The sequence below is a fragment of the Lissotriton helveticus genome, chromosome 9, assembly GCF_964261635.1.
Source record: "Lissotriton helveticus chromosome 9, aLisHel1.1, whole genome shotgun sequence".
Classification (NCBI taxonomy): Eukaryota; Metazoa; Chordata; class Amphibia; order Caudata; family Salamandridae; genus Lissotriton; species Lissotriton helveticus.
Window position 1 is genome coordinate 356,588,849 of NC_136070.1, and position 12,851 is coordinate 356,601,699.

Here is a 12,851-nt window from a genome sequence, read left to right on the forward strand (position 1 = left end):
TGACACTCAAAGGCTGTACAGGGAACTAATCACGGATGAGGCGCGTACTCAGGCGCTGGCTACCCTACATCGCCTGTACGACGTCGGCGACAAGTCCGGGAAACTCATGGCGTGGCTGAGCAGGCGGGAGCGGGATGCCAGGTGGGTAGACTGGATTGAGCTCCCTGGTCAGGCGCGGGCGTCCTCGGATGACACTATAGTAGAGGCCTTTGCGACCTATTTCGAGGACTTTTACAGGGCTAGAGACCTGGGGGACCACGGGGTGGTGCAGTCGTTCCTGGGTAACATGGAGGTCCCGCAGCTGACCCCCGGAGATAGCGAGGCTTTGGAAGCCGACCTTTCCTTGGATGAAATCGCGGAGGCGATGACTGCCCTGAAACCGGGGAAAGCCCCGGGACCTAATGGTTTCCTGGCGGAATTTTTCAAGCGGACAGGGGACCTCCTTTCACGTCACTTGAAGACGTTATATGCGGATGCGTTTGACTCTGGGACTCTTCCGCCGGACTTGGCCTTGGCTACCATAATCCCGATCCACAAGGAGGGCAAGCCCAGGGGGGACTGTTCCTCCTACCGCCCAATCTCCCTTCTGAATATTGAGACTAAAATCCTGGCCACGATTCTGGCAAGGCGACTGCGACAGGTCATAACGGACCTAGTACACCCGGACCAGTCCGGGTTCCTGCCGGATAGGGCCACTAAACTCAACCTGCGGCGCACACACAACTGGCTCCAGGAAGTCTGTGACAGAAGTGAGCCACACTGGTTCCTCTCATTGGACGCAGAGAAAGCGTTCGATGCGGTCCACTGGCCCTTCCTAATGGGGACCCTTGAACGGTTTGGGTTTGGGCCCAAGTTCCAGAATTGGGTGCGACTTCTATACTCGAACCCTAGGGCCAGAGTGCGGATAAATGGGCGGTTGTCGAGAGAGTTCGCGATAGAGCGGGGGACACGCAAGGGGTGCCCGCTATCCCCACTCCTCTTTACCCTCACGATTGAGATCCTCGCGATCCGTATCCGGCTTAATAGCGATGTGGTAGGCTTCCACTGGGGAGAATCGGCCACTGACCAGGAGAAGATTTCCTTATACGCCGATGATGTGCTGTTGTACGTGACAGACCCGGCTAGGACAATACCGGCCCTATTTAGGGAACTGGGCGAATTTGGGGCAGTGGCCGGACACACTATAAACTGGCATAAGTCGATCCTCTACGACCCACAAGGCGCGCCGCGGGGGGAAGGACTGCCGGAGCAGCTCATACACACCACAGAAGGCTTCCGGTACTTGGGGGTCTTTATCACCCAAGACAAGCGGCGCTCCTACGCGGACAATGTTGATAGGGTGGTGGTGGCAGCGAGGGCGGAGATGGATAGATGGCGACCGCTCCCGCTCACCATTCTGGGTAGGGCCGCCCTGTATAAAATGATACTGCTACCAAAGTTTTTATATGCCCTCCAAAATGAATACTATCCCCTACCGGCTATGACAGTGCGAAAAATTCATACCGATCTCCGCTCTTTCTTGTGGCTGGGGAAGCAAGCCCGGGTGGCACTCACGACCCTGCAGCGCCACCAATATAGTGGGGGACTCTCGCTGCCCAACCTGGAGGCCTATTATTGGGCAGAGCACCTTACCCCGATCAATGACTGGATTCATGCCCCGGCTGACCACCCTACCTATGCGCTAGAGAGATCTAAATGGGACAATAAAACGGTGTTACATTTCTTATATGGGGGGGGAGGGGGCCGACAGCTCCTCCCTGCGACTAAGATTACACTATTGGCGTGGCGCAGAGCGACGGTTAGAATGGACTGGCATGAAAGGCCCACCCGCCAAACACCCCTGTGGTCATGTAAGTGGCTGGCGGAACTGTACAAACTACGGGGATTCCAAAGGTGGGACGATATTGGCATCTCCACAATTGGGGATGTCATAGCAAGGGGGGAACTTAAAACCTTCCAGGAGATGTAGCAGGACTTTGGACTACAGAGAACCCAATACTATAAATACCTACAGTTGCGACACGCATGGGGAGCACAAAACATATCTCTCACTGACATACCCCAGTTTGCACCACTTGAGGGCCGCCTACTGCAAGAGCAGATGCAGAGGGGGGCGGTATCCATGACATACAAAACGCTAACAAATAACATGTTGGGCGATCTACAGGCCCTCAGGGAGAGGTGGGAGGCGGATGTGGGCACGATGGAGAACCTGGATTGGGAACTCGTACTCATGCACCCCCGAGAAGTAGCCATAAAATCGAGGCTTCGCCTCATCCAGTTTAAGGTCCTTCATCGGGCCTACTTTGATAGAGTAAGGCTCTTTCGGATGGGGAGGGTTAACGACACCACCTGCCTACGATGCCAGCACCAAACAGGCGATTTCTTTCACATCATTTGGGGGTGCTCTGTAATACAGGAATTTTGGGACGAGGTCTTCAATGAATTGAGTGCGATACTAGAGGTGGAGATATCTAAGGACCCCAAACTGGCGCTTCTGGGCATGTCAACGGAGGTCGACATCACACGATACCTACTCATTTTTCTGTTGCTGGCCCTGGTAGTCGCAAAAAGGGACATTGCGAGATTGTGGGGGGCGCCTGGGAAACCCAATCTGGAGGACTGGAGAAGGGGGTTAGATATGTATATGGCAGCGGAACGAGTTACCTATAAAGCTAGAGGGTGCCCACGAAAATTCCGAAAAATATGGGCTAAGTGGAGACACTACCATGGATTGGAGTAGGAGGGGGAGACTGACTGGGGAGGAGGGCGGGGGGAGGGGTGGTTCGCCGGAGTGGTACGTTTGTCGCTGATTCCAGCATTTTGCCTCCGGAGGGTTTGGGCCATGGGATTGCTTATCTTCAATGTAACACAACTTGGAGAGCCGAATGAGACAAGGATGTCGGGGTGGGTGGTAGAGAAGGGGGACACGCTGCTCGGGGGGGGGAAGGGGAGGGCGGGAAGGGGGGCTTCGAGAAGAGGTCTCTCAGTTGATGTCTTTACTTGTAGTTAAGGGGGGGGGAGTTCGGGGTGGAAATAGGAAATAGATAAGTTCACCACGATGTCTGCCATGTAACTGTCGATTTACAAAAGTTGCGTAAGGTCGGGAAGAGCGGAATGTTGACGCTCCCCCGAGATGTCTTGTTTCTTGTTCTTATGATTTGCCTGGTGCAACAATAAAAAGAATTTATTAAAAAAAATAAAAAAAAATGGAACCATACACACTAGTGTGTACAAAAAAGCGACAGATAAAAACAATGCATTGCTGTACGACAGTTTTCATCCTCCCACATTGGTGAATAATTTACCATTCTCGCAGTTTCTGCGCATTTGCCGTATTTCTTCTGATGAAAAAACACGTGAAGAGGCTTGTTTACTACAAAAGCAGAATTATCTGGTCAGAGGATATCCTGAGAAACTTATAGATAAACAAATGCAGAAAGCACGTTTGATTCCCAGAAAAAAGTTAATGGAGAAGAAATCAAGATCAACCAATGAGAGAATTGTTTTTGTTTCTAAATACTCTACAGCATCTCGGGATATCAAAAGAATAATATTGAAACGCTGGCAAATACTAGAGACTGAAGAAGATTTTCATAAATTATTTGAAAGCAAACCAATGTTTGCATACACCAGGGCAAAAAATCTGAAAGAACTACTAACAAGTAGGAAAAGAGAGAAATCGTAAAAAGTAGGAACATTTAAATGTTGGAATTGCATTCACTGCAATAATGCCATACTGGGAGACATAATTTCACATTCACAGTCAGGTGAAAGTATCACTTTACAGGATCGGAATACTTGTGACTCAGAGAATGTCATATATATCATCAAATGCCCCTGCGGGCTGTTGTATGTCGGAAAGACGGAAAGAAAAATGAAAATAAGGCTTTCAGAACACAAAATCAGGATACGAACAGGAAATGTCACATCACCATTGACTATGCATTGGAAAGAAAACAGACACACGATTGCACAACTTAAATTTCAAATAATTGAACTAGTGGCTAAAATATCAGGTTGTGATAATTCCAAAAAGCTCCTTCAACGAGAAGTGTATTGGATCAAACGTTTGAGAACTCTTTATCCGACAGGACTCAATGACAAATTAGAGATGTCGTGTTTTCTCTGACATATGTTCTTCTCACTCCAACAGATAATCAGTGTAAACAACAATTTACACACTAACACAACACCTTAAATCTAATATCAAGTAAATGTTATGTTGATTATCCATTTTATACAATGTAAATGACTGTAATTCAGTATATAGAAATATATTGAGTAATGTTGTATAGTTATATTCTGATTGAAAATGTGAATTCTAGATGTTGCTTTATCCACAGTATTTTGTTGGTGCTTATGTTTCATTGGTCTAGGCACGAGTTGTGCTGTCGGTTAGGAACACATTGGAATTACTAGAATGGTTAAGTAGTCCTTCTTTGATTTTGTTGGGAATGTCATGGATCTATTGTCATCATTTAGAGACGTGGTTCGAAGGCGGATTTTTTCCATAGAGGACAGATATTTCATCAGAGAGTTACATATTTTCAGATATTTGCAGATGGTTTTGTGATATACATTTTTCATATCAGTTCACAAATTGTCAGGCATTCATCCTAAATACCATTGCGGTATTTTTTGGATGGAATGAGTGTCCTATTTTTAAACGAATTCGATTTTTATTTATTATTCGAACTAGCGTGACATATAGTAGATTGAGGTTCTTGTACCTCTATTACTAATACGGACCTCCGTAGTCTCTAAGTAGTCCATTTTTTAGTTTGATCACTCGCAAAGCGGGATCATGTGACACGGAAGTAATCTTTGTATAGCTAACCGCTTACACCATCTTGATGAATCGGGATAGCCGTTCGGACGAAGCTTACTGAGATATTTGCTTGAATTAAGGTAAGAAATTACTGGGAGCATTGAGAGGCATCATTTCCATCACGCGTTGTTTTAATAGTGGGATAGAATCGTGACAGATTATTTTATTTATTTTCCAGATCATCTTGGTATATACGAGCAGTTATTTTTGACTAACCACTGAGTATTATCTCAGGTGAGAATCGAGTGAAATATTATTTTTGAGAAGAATTATTCATGATTCTATGTTTCTGACTAAGGTTTATATAATATTTCAGCAGCATCTATCTATGGAGGAACTAAGTGGCTGTCCTACTTATATTTGATTAGAATTGGGCTTTTGTGAAACTAAGGTAATTTGAAGACAGAATATTAATTTTTTGTCACTATTTGAGAAGAGATGAATTGATATTCCTGATTTAGGTTGTTGTTGTGTTTTCTTCGCAGTTGTTTCATTTAGAGAATCACATAGGACTTCAAGTAAGTTGAGGTTTTACTAAGTCTGACACACAGGTGTTGGTGATTTGGGTTAGAACACTGATTGGTTGGAGAAGTTCTATATCTTTTTACTACAATGACGGTTTGAGTGATCTGGTCTCATAATATATTTTCTTTTACAGCTGTACCCCTGAAGAAGAAACCTTTGGTCTCAAAATGCATTGGGTGTGAAGTCACAATGTATCTATTTATGTATGGAAACATTTAAATCGTATGAAATTATTGTGAAAAAGTTCTGCAATGTAAAACATTTTGACAGTCTTTTGGAAATATTCAGATAAAACTTTTTGTATAAGTAAAGGAAGAAATTGATTTAATTTGTTTATTGTAAAAATACAAAACATTGGTGCTGGTTGTAGTCCTAGTCGCCCTTGTGGGGCTAGGCCACTTAAATACACATCTGCCTTAAGGCATTCGTCCAATGGCCCTGATTATGGTTCCTCCAAGAGCGACAAAGGAGCAACCCAAGAGTATACTTTAGTTATAGAAAGGCAGGAGCCTTATATTCACAAGTGTGCATGCAAGGCAAGAGACTATACAACCTGTGAACGAAGCAGACAAAAAGTATATAAAGATCTTGATAGAATGTCAACCTACAGAAATGTACTGCTTATATGCTGCTGGGATATCGATTCTATGTAGCGTCAACCCAAAAGTGACAAAGGAGTAAGCCACGGGTATTGGCATGCAGTGGCGATACACAGCCAAGGTAAATGCTCTTTACAGTGCGGACAGGGCAAAGTGTGACAGAGAACCTGGCCTGGCAGTTCGGGCTGGACTGTTCCCATTTGGCACAGGGTCAAGATATATATATAATATATATATATATATAGAGAGAGAGAGATCATATAAAAATTGTGAACAAGTAAAGAGAATCAACCACATTGGAGACGGATGGAAAAAGGCAAAAGAGACACTCATTCTAATCTCATTCTAATCTCATTCATACGCTCCTACAATTATGTAATGTCAAATAAATACAAAACATCTCTAACTTTATGAAATGTTGCTTGGCTGGTTTTTATAAGTTCTCACTTGAAGCTAGAGTACACAGTTCTTGGAATCATGAAAAGATATCTAGCTAGTTCCTCCAGCTAAGACATGATTACTTTGTTCTCCTGCTCTTATAATCATTGTTCTGGGGGGCTGGATTCCATCTAAGATGCTCTATAATTGAAGACCTCTGCGTCCAGAAGGGCCTTCAAGTATCCTGTCCAGGGGTGAAAATATAGCTCTGATGCACCTACTGGATGATCGTGTGGGGCCCAGTGGTATCGACTGTTGTGCTGCTGTTTGTGCCAAGTGCTCTATACGCTGTACCACCTTTTGGGGGATGGTGGATGACACAACATGGGCTCGGAGCCCTGACTGCAACAGGGACAGCTGGAGAGCTTGTGCCTACACCTGCACCCATATGTCCATTTAAAAAAAGCTGTGCTGTGTGCTGGTCTTGTTACGGGAGTGAGGAGATTGAGGTGGATAGGGTCCTCTGACGTAAGACTGATTAAGGAGGAAATTACCATCTCTGACATTCTGATGCTGGGAGGTGAGGCTGCCTAAACGAGGCAGCCAACCTGTGGGGTGTGCCTGGCACGCTGCTGTGGTGTGCTGCTCGACAGATTGAACAGCTGAACTTACATGGCGTGCGCCTCGCATTATAAGGGTTCGATTGGTGTGAGATAAGCCAGCGTTGGTCTTAATCTGAGAGAACCTGCTGAGATCACCAAATTGAAAAGTTCAGTCGACCCAATTGCAGTACGTTTTTCAAGGCACTGTGATGTTGCCGACTTCCACGGCCCTTGCAAACTTCCTCACTGCCTTTGGTCTGTTGTCTCCCAAGTTACCAGAGGATTGACTTGATCACAGATTGGCATGTGCAACTACATGTCAGAGAGGTATGTGTGATAATAAGACATTTTCTACTTCTACGTGCTGCAGTTCTTCCTTATATGCACCTACTGCCCTGGGGTCCTTGAGGGCTGACTAGCTATATTAACTCTATGTAAACAAGACCTTACTCTGGACTTATTATCTAAATCGGTAGAGGAGATTAGCGTCAGGGTAAACTGAATTTTGATACTGAGGTCCAATAGGATTCCTAAAGACACTATGTTGAACACTAGGTTGAATGAAGTGACTGATACATGAAGGCACATGCATCAAAGGAAAAAACGGTTGCAAACGGGCAGATTCTCAGAATCTGCCCCTTTGCGACCAGTATTTTTGCATTTGGGATGCATCATCCCAAATATCTCAAATTAAGGAAAGTTGCGATTCCTGAAATTGCGATTGCATTTAAGGAATCCCAAATTGAGGTTCCTTAAATGCAATGCATTAAAGTAAAAAAATTAGCAAGTTCGCTAATAGGAGTAGCAAATTACCATGACGTTGAACTTCATGGTAATTTGCAAAAACTTTGAAAAATGCACTTTTGTGCATTTTTCAAAGTTTCATGTTGTGCAGGGCATGTGTGTGTTCAACATATGTGCACAGATCAATTTCAGGGGTGCAACAGGGTGTCATTTTGACACACTTGTACCCTTGAAATTGCTCATGCAATCTCCAATTCATTACTATGGGCCTGGAGGCCCATATGAATGAATGGGACAGCATTCCTTAATTGCGACTAGCAATTTGCGAGTAGCAATTAAGGAATGTGTAGGAATCGCTATTTTTGTAGTGATTCCTACATGCATAGGCTTTTGCGATTCCTAAATAGCGATTTCTTAAAAATCGCTCTTTAAGAATTGCAATTCCTTCTGTTGATGCATGTGGCAGATGGTACTTTACTTCCCTTTCAGACAATAACAACATGCACCTACTACTACTTCAGATGAAGGCCAACTCAAAATTAAAACTAAAAACAACTGATGGAAAGGCTAATATACTCATATTCCAATTAAACATATAAAGGAACATTTTAAAAAACAACAGTATACAAGACTTGACCTAATAAATCCACATTTGTAAAGCGCACAATCACCCGCAAGGTCTCTAGGCACTGGGGGCCGTCGGGAAGATTAAGCAAGCTATTGCCCAGAGTCACATGGTGCTGGGCTAACCTGCCACCGGCGCCGGGGATCGAACCGTGATCCCCAGATTCCAGCGTCAGTTGCCCTGGCCGCGGCGCCACATGACTCTACCAATAACTCCAATGAAACAATACACTAAATAAACAGATTACTAAAACGTATCCAAGCCAAAATTGAAAACATAGAGGTGCGATCAAGATATAACACTGGCTGGGGAGATTTGTAGAGGCACGTAGAAGAAGGTCTACTGGACCTTCTTGGTAAAGATAACTGATTTCCGCTGTGACTCCTCCCAAATCAATCATTGCTTGCTTATCGAATTACCAACACCACAATACCATGCCAAGAGTGGCTAGAGAGAAAGGAGACCCACATTATAAAGGTACTAAGCTATCCATTTTTGCATGCTCAACTTCTTTAATTCAGAAAGCTAAGAGAACAGTCTGAGGCCTAAAATAAATTTCGAAAACAAAGGAGTGACTTATGGCCTGTTATCTTTTGCTTAACTGAAGCTTATTTAGAATGGAAAATCCCACATTCTACACAACACTTACAGGGGCTCTCAAGTTCATATGAATTAATAGTGGTAAAAAGAGATGAAATGTGGGTGAAGCTGACAGAGTGTTTTATAAAGAAACAACAAGTAAAATAACAGAAGTGATACTGAATGATGTATTATGTTACTACAAGGTATTGTATTAATTCCATTTAGGATATAATAATGATAATAGCTGTTGACATCATGATATAGATTGAAAGGGTTCTTCTGATTGTGTCCCACTGCAACACCAACCATTTCTGCTTTTTCATAAAGACAAGTAATTCCAAAGCAAATATGCCTCTTAAATTATAGGACTGGGGCTGAGATCCTAGCCAAACACCTCTGCATGTATCACACCTTCACAATATTGGGCTATTTGTTATTAGTTCTCGTACTGTTTGTTGGGTTCACTGATTACTTGGAGTATGCTTGTAAAGATGGGAGGAAGGGGATATCAGACAACAGCGGCCTTCTCTTCCACCCCTAACTATTTTCTCTACTGATGAGGGAAGTTATCCCGAAACCCGAGCCATGTCTCGGGCGATATCCAAAAACCCGGGACATGTATCGGGTCTAGAGATCATCAGTTCTACAAGTACCTACTTGCATCCACTGGGGTGAACCACTCAAGAACTCCATGTACCAGATTCCCGAGGGGCGATCCGGAGGAGGGGCTAGCAGTGTGCGCTCCATTGCGATTGCTTATACAAATTGGCTCCCTTGAGCTTTGAGCCGACGGGCTCCTGGACGACGCACCTGCGTGCCGGTTCGGGCATCGAGGCCTTTGACGGTTGTTTGGCGGCCTTCTCTTCCACCCCTAACTATTTTCTCTACTGATGAGGGAAGTTATCCCGAAACCCGAGCCATGTCTCGGGCGATATCCAAAAACCCGGGACATGTATCGGGTCTAGAGATCATCAGTTCTACAAGTACCTACTTGCACCCACTGGGGTGAACCACTCAAGAACTCCATGTACCAGATTCCCGAGGGGCGATCCGGAGGAGGGGCTAGCGGTGTGCGCTCCATTGCGATTGCTTATCAGACAACAGGTTATCATTATAGTTGAAAGGAGCATGTGATCTATGGTGACAGACGATGTTAACAAGGACCATGTGTATTTGCGAATATACATGCTATACCTGGTTAAATGATGGATCCGATGCTGAATACAATTCTTAAATTGCTCTCTTGGAATGTCTGAGAGCTCAATATCTACAAAAAGGCATGTATGTATTGCCCTATCAAGATAGACAAGGCTCTCACATTGCTCTTATACAGGAAACACCTATATCCAATGTGACACAGATGCGCTGATCTTAAAAATGGAGACCTCATATATTGTCCCCATTTAGCTCATACTCCAGAGCTGTGTCAGGGACAGAGAACTCGTACAGTCACTGTGGTCTTACATAGAAGCTACATATTACTACTCAATATTAAAACAGAAAGCCCATCACATGCAGTCTGACTTTTAATCTACATCTATTGAATAATCCTGTATTATGCCCTACAGCGGAAACAAAGGCACATTTGACAATATACACAGCATCTACGTTTGGCCAACGGAAAAGACCTTCAATTGCATGCAATTGTAAATCTGTTATCTCCAGGAACATCAGCAATATCTTGAGTAGAAATTATTACATTTTAAATTACAGTGTGCTAGAAATTGGGTTTCTGGTTGGCAGAGTATGCTCCCTGTCTAAGCAGGAACCACAATCCTAGTCAGGGTAAGTGTAGTACACAATATAGGTTTACCTTTGTTGGGATGGGTGAATACGATGTCATATGGGCAGGCTCGACAATGTCAATACAAATAAATGCAATATTAATGTATGTCATAAACTGTCACGATTTGCTCCCTGTGCTCTTGTGCACACCACCAGAGGGCTGAATTGTGGGGCTTTCCAGTGTTCTAATATGCCTCCAGACACTCCCCGTATGCATATCCTGACTTCCAGGCATTTGGACATCATTTAGGAATTGACATCCATTCCCAATCCATGCCGGGTTTTGTGAAAACCAGCCTGCTTATACTTGAAGCCAGCCTACTCATGCCTGAAACTCCATTACCCAGAATTCCCTGCTCACTGCTTTGTCTCCACCCCTGCAGGCCAAGGATGGGTGGAGGAATTCAGCTCACCTGTGGCTGGCTGCTGCTAGCCTGCTCACACCTGATGCATATGATTACTGTGAGCTCTTTTAAGCCCCAGCTCCCTTCAGGCAAAGGTTGGTCATTGTAGCTGTTTACCGGTGAGACCGATCCTTGTTTCCAGTGCTCCCTGAGCTTTTGCTGTTCTTGTTTCCTGAGCTTTAGTTATGCCTTGTTCCTGACCTGCTGCTGTTTTCCTTGTTCCTGAATTAGCACTGCCTGCAGTGCTACCCTGACCCCTGAGCCTTAGTATTCCTTGTTCCTGAACTGCAGCAGTTTCCCTTTTCCTGAATTAGCAGTGCTTTCAGTGCTACCTTGTTTCCTGAGTTCCTGAGCTATAGCTATTCCTTGTACCTGAATTAGCACTGCCTGCAGTGCTCTTGTTTCCTCAGTTCCTGAGCTCCTGAGCTATAGTTATTCTTTGTTCCTGGGCTTCAGCTAGTTCCTGTTCCTGATTTGCACTGCTTGCAGTGCTCTCTTGACTCCTTGTTTCCTGGGCTGTAGCTATTCCCTGTTTCCTTGAACTAGCACTGCCTGCAGTGCTACCTTGACCCCTGGGCTATAGTAATTTCCCTCTTCATAAACTAGCACTGCCTGCAGTGCTACCTTGACTCCTGAACCTTTAGTAATTCCCTGATCCTAATCCAGCACTGCCTGCAGTGCTACCTTGACTCCTGAACCTTAGCTCAATTCTTGTTCCTGCCCCAACTCTGCCTTCTAAACTACTTTGTTTTCTTGATTCTGTAACCTGCACTATTCTAGTATACCCTTGTAGTCTCCCCTTCTGTATATCCCTTTCCAGTCCCTGCCTTTCTTCCCAATTCCTTGGTTCCAGTTCCCAGTTTGCTGTCTTTCTATTCTGCTGTCTTGCTTCTGTTGCCTTGTATGTTTGTTACCTGCTTTCTGCCAAGTGTGCCCTGTGATTTCCTTCCTTTCCTGTTAAGCACTCCTCCTTGCTAGCTCCTTGTCTACTGTGCTTGTGTTTAGTTTTACCTCCTTGCTGTTACTGCCTTGCGAGTTCCTGTTTGATCACCAGGATCCGTGGGCTCAGCTGACTACCTAGGTGGTGTTTCTTGTTCACTGTAAGTTTTGTCTTTGAGTTACATTTATAACATCACCATAGGTATAAGCTCCACAGACCCTGCTTTTGCATGCATATCCTACATGTGGATATTTGCAGTCAGTATCTGTAACAGCAATTGGGGGTAAGAAACTTACTGAGCCTCAGCCTTACCGTGTGGAGCTTCTGAGTGCTTTACCCCCACACCCCCCTTTATTATTAATGTTGTTTCATATATATGTCTTACACATTCGTCCTGGGTGTAGTTATTCTGAATGTAAATTGCCTTGTGAGTGCCCTTCCTTTCTGAGTCTTACCCATCTTGTTCACTTGTACAGGCTTCCCCTTTGGATCCCTTTTTCTCCTCTGACTCCCTGTGTGATCCTGGGCAGTGTTGTACTCCTCTTCCTGCGTAAGTTTTCTACCCAGCTCTCAGTCCTTGCCCAAGTCCCTGACTGTGTTCCCCACATAGTCCTGGACAGTCCCTGACATAACCTGTGCCCACACGACCCTGCCAGTACCCGTCAATGCAATGCAATGTATGTCATAGCCTGTACCCGCACAGTAGCGCCGACCCCGGCAGTAACAATATCAATGTATGTCATAATCCATGCTCAAATAATGAATCTGTTATGAGTAACAACAATGCAGATGTATGTTATGACCTAAGCACACTTAACCATGTCAATACCAGTAAG

At 44.6% G+C, this 12,851-nt stretch overlaps 1 long non-coding RNA gene across 1 annotated transcript in view; it reads right to left on the reverse strand.

Annotated features, from left to right (window-relative positions):
- LOC144782754 (uncharacterized) overlaps nucleotides 1-12,851 on the reverse strand; it is a 161,752-nt gene that overhangs the window by 120,036 nt on the left and 28,865 nt on the right. The window lies entirely within an intron of this gene.